Source organism: Poecile atricapillus, chromosome 4 (assembly GCF_030490865.1).
Source record: "Poecile atricapillus isolate bPoeAtr1 chromosome 4, bPoeAtr1.hap1, whole genome shotgun sequence".
NCBI lineage: Eukaryota > Metazoa > Chordata > Aves > Passeriformes > Paridae > Poecile > Poecile atricapillus.
The window spans coordinates 5,703,289-5,707,637 of record NC_081252.1 but is presented as its reverse complement, the minus strand read 5'-3'; the positions used below and the strand labels follow the sequence as shown (position 1 = coordinate 5,707,637).

The window sequence follows — 4,349 nt, the reverse complement described above, 5'->3', positions numbered from 1 at the left end:
TTGTTTCATTCCTTCCACATGTCATTGTGCCACCGAGGAGAACTCCTTTGATATTAATAGTAATGAAGATGCATTGCATCTGACAGCCCTAACAACATGTTTAATACAACATTTTAACTCTAAGTAGATGAAGAATCAGAAGGGAACACTTTTTTCAGATTCCATTGTTTCAGAACACAGTTCTGTATAAATGAAATTATCCTACTTAAAAGTTATTTCCACTTTGATATTACTTCTATTTAATGGGACAGTTTTATTTTGGGAAGATTACTTTCTGACATACTGCAAATTATTTTCCCCAAACAATATGGTTTATCCTTCTCTATCTGCTGTAACCAAATTTGTCTCAATAGTCTCCTGCTTCTGGTATATAACTCTGGCAATTCAACATCCCAACTTCTTTTCAAATGACAATCCTAAGGTGTCACTTGCAAAGACAAACAATACAAAACGTGCTGTCTCCGACTGCTACTGCACAACTCAGTGATGGATTTATTCAGGCTTTATTTCAGCCACTTTGTTACCAGAAAGTTCTGCTCCTGCAGAACAACACAAGTTCTGCCAGTGATGCTGGCCAGACTTGACTTTTTTCCTGCCATCTGAGTTTGCATTCAGGAGACTCTCCAAGGATGCTCACTCACCTAACTCAAACACTGCCATCCTCTTCTCCATGGCAAAACCATTTAGGAAGCTTCACCTTTATTTCTGCTCTCTCCCATGGGATTTGTTTGCCTAAGGAAAACACCTACTTAACAAGGAGGTAAATCTCATTTTGAAGTGCATGGACAGAGAATGTTTTGGAAAAGAGCAAATGCAATTTTAAAGCAAATTAAAAGTTTAACCGCAGGGTCAAACCTTTCATTTAAGAGAGCAAAGAATGCAGAGCTGCTGTGGCTTGACAAGTGTATTAACACTGAAGAAACCCAAAAACTTGGTTAAAAATGAAACAAAAATGACCCACTGCATGCAGTGCTGTCCTTGTCTTTCCTTCTTGCACTTCCTCATCCCATTACCAAACTTCTAAGAAAACATTCTCCCTTATCTTTAATGCAAACAGGGCAACAATCAGGATGTTAGAGATTTGCAGCTTCTAGACCAAGTTGAGAAAGGTGATCTCCTATTTCCTGCTTTGGGACAACACTCCTCACAAAATGCACACAAGAAACACAGGAAGAAATAATGTGAAGATGTTAGTGCTACTGACCAACCACTGTCACCTCACTTGAACAGCACAACAGAGTGGAAAAGGACCTTCAGGAATGTACAGCTCTAAACATTCAAATGGAAATTGTCCAGTCATTTACTGACAGCTTTGAAGAGCAATATTAGCACAAACCCTCCCTGCAAGCAAGTGCCATAAAACAGAGATGAGAGAGGTGAAATGCTGCAAACAACTCCTGACATCCAAACCTATCTCAAACAGCCAATAACCCAGTCCACTCTTCACATTTGATGCTGCCATTTACTGCTGCTCACCACATTCACCTCCTGCTTGTAAGACTCACAACAAGTGCAATAAATATGAACAGCTCCTGAGTGGAGCCCTCCAGTTCCAACCATGAACAACTATTCACTTTCAGATGAAAATACCGCTTTGCTGCATTGACCATCAGTTTGTGCACATACTTTACCTCTACATCGTTGGTGTTCATCCTTGTTCCATCCTTGCCAACGAAGATATCATCTATGTCAACCAGAATGTACCTATCCAAGGATAGGGTGAGTTTCTTTCCAGACAGGAAAGAGATGGCATCTATGAAAATCAGCTTGTGCAGCCAAAAATTCAAGTTACTGCCGAAAAGGACTCGTTGAATCCCATCGTGGAGCCCCAAGTCATGTATTACTGTGGCATAGAGAGCACCTAGAGCAGCAGGTGGAGAAAGGTTTTCTGGTGTCTTTACTTCTGCAAATATCACTGGTTGATAAGTTGTGTGATTAACCTGGAAAACGGCCCAGTCATTTCCAAGCAAGGGCCCTTCCTCAAGCTTAGAAGGTTTAGTCACATGGAGCAGTGGGGAATGAGGGTTAATGCAACAGTCCTGAACACCCAGATTGCTGTGGACATGGAAAGGAAAACCCTTCAACTCAAAGCTCTGCAAACTGTTCTCAGTGCCTTTGTGAAATCCAATCACACCTACACCGTACTCCAAGCAGTACTTATCTAGAAGGCCTCTGTTCCAAGAGTCCATATTCACCTACTTCAGAATATTTTCATACACTATGAGAGCGTATTTGCCTCTGCTTTTGTCTAGAAGCACTGGGAGGTCACCTTTCCCAGATGCAATCTCAAGGTGAAACTGAAACCTGCTGGATTCCAGAATGCTTCTTATATCTTGCCCTAAGCTTGAGTGCTGGCTTTCCACAAACACCAGCACTACCAGCTCTGTCCTCAGGGGATCGATGGGCTTCGTGCTCTTCATCTCCATCAGCTTCTATGGCAACGGTTGAGGATCACCACATTCCACTTCTGAAGAGGTTTCAGGAAGCTCATTCTCCTCTTTGTAGCCATTATACAAGTAGTAGGCAGAAATAACTATGCTCACCATACAAAAAGTGGCCAGCAAAATTACTCTTCTTTGGAAATGTCTGTGAAGTTTCAGGATAAAACTCATGCTGTTTACTTGCCTTAGATAGCTCTCAACAGCAGCATGAAAAACAAACACAGATTCTCAACAACTTGTTCCAGTCCTCTGAAATATTTCTGTCACCATTGCAGCACACACATCTGTCTTCCACAGAGCTTTACCCAAGGTATGGTCTAGAAGAAAAGAAAATCAGAGATTTAATTGAGGCAGCACCTTGTGAAGTATCACCTGCTTAAACTAATGGGGAGTAAAGAAACCACTGCCAGCCAGAGAGTTGGAGACCAACAGCTCCAAACCTTGCAATAATGTATTTTTTTCCGTGCTCCCACTACTTGCCACGTGCATTTGAAGGTCTCTGAATCTCACAGGTTCCTCAGCTCAGAGGATCAAATAAAGTAGGAAGAGGTACTGAAAAGCAAGGCATAAAAGCAAAGTATTTACTGTGCTTTAGAAATTATTTTCACCTAAAGATAAAAGTTAATTCCCAAGTAGACAGCTGCTAACAACCAAAATACTGAAGAAAATTTATCAGCTTCTTCCTTCTACTCCTAAAAAGCTGGGGGAACATGATTAAACAAATTTTATCTTTTATTACTTTTCCCAAGAACTAAGAACGTACACAACTGTTGTACAAACATACACTGATGCACTCTATATTACATCTACTGTAGGAATGTTTTCAAAGCAAAACCTCCTTCCTGCAACAGCAGAGGAAAACAAAGCATTTCTCTGGACTGTGGAGTCTTGCAGACTGTTAGAAGCACTTGCCAATTCTTTGCATTAAAAACAAAATACAATAATCAAGCTCTTAAATTGGAGAAGAGAAAGTCATAACTCAAAAGTTAAACCTAACAGGCAGATCACCTAAGGATATACTTATGCTTTATCTTGTATTTAAGGAAAGAATAATTTTTCAAGCCAGCAGTACAACTGCTGTCAAAACTCCCTAGTAAAACAACTGGATGGTGTGACAAGCATAAAATAATGATCATAAGTCATAAACAAAGCTTCAAAGCAGATCTTGGAAAATATTAGGTGTGTGAAGATCTAGAACATGGCCACTCTAACTTCAGCGTAGTTTGCACCCAGGTCCATTTGGAAATGGGATTAGGATAAGGTGTGGCATTAACATGGTCATTTCCCAACTGAGAGCTTAATCCTTCCAGTCCTGGTTGGTTTCTTTTTTTATTCCTACATTGTAAGCAAATCGGTCTTTCGCTCCAGATTTTCAAAAAAGCTAAAATATGATGTACTTAACAGTACCTATGTCATGTCCACAAATTTAATGAAACCCTGAAGACAGATCTTCCCGGTGCCAAGATGAGCATCAAGTAAAACTAAACGAGAAAGATCAGATGAGGGAGGGGAAAAGAAACTCCAAGGCATTCTATTCATCAAAACCGCAAAATTCAGCATCAAGAGCGAGCGTACGTGAGCCGTCTCATTCATAGTTAAGATTCAGAGCAAGATTCCTGCTGTCTGCATAGATTTTACTCTCCTCACTGTCTACTCAGATACCTCTTTATCAATCCCTTCTCTTCTGGGAAGACTTGAACCCAGCCTTGAACCTGACCTGCAGCTGCACAAAGTCCTGCTCAAAGCTTTTGGGCAGGAAACCTGCCCTTCACCCACGCTCACTAATCAGTGCTGGACTAAAATAACACAACCCCAGCTTCTCGGTTTCTGTCTGAAAAAAAATCTGAGGAATGCAAAAAGACCAAACAACAACATGGAAGTACCTTTAGAAGAAATTAACATTCTTAA

The 4,349-nt window shown here is 40.6% G+C and overlaps 1 pseudogene; it reads right to left on the bottom strand.

Annotated features, from left to right (window-relative positions):
• Positions 1–1,481: 1,481 nt before the first annotated feature.
• On the bottom strand, positions 1,482–2,612 carry LOC131578666 (bifunctional heparan sulfate N-deacetylase/N-sulfotransferase 3-like; annotated as a pseudogene).
• Positions 2,613–4,349: the final 1,737 nt, after the last annotated feature.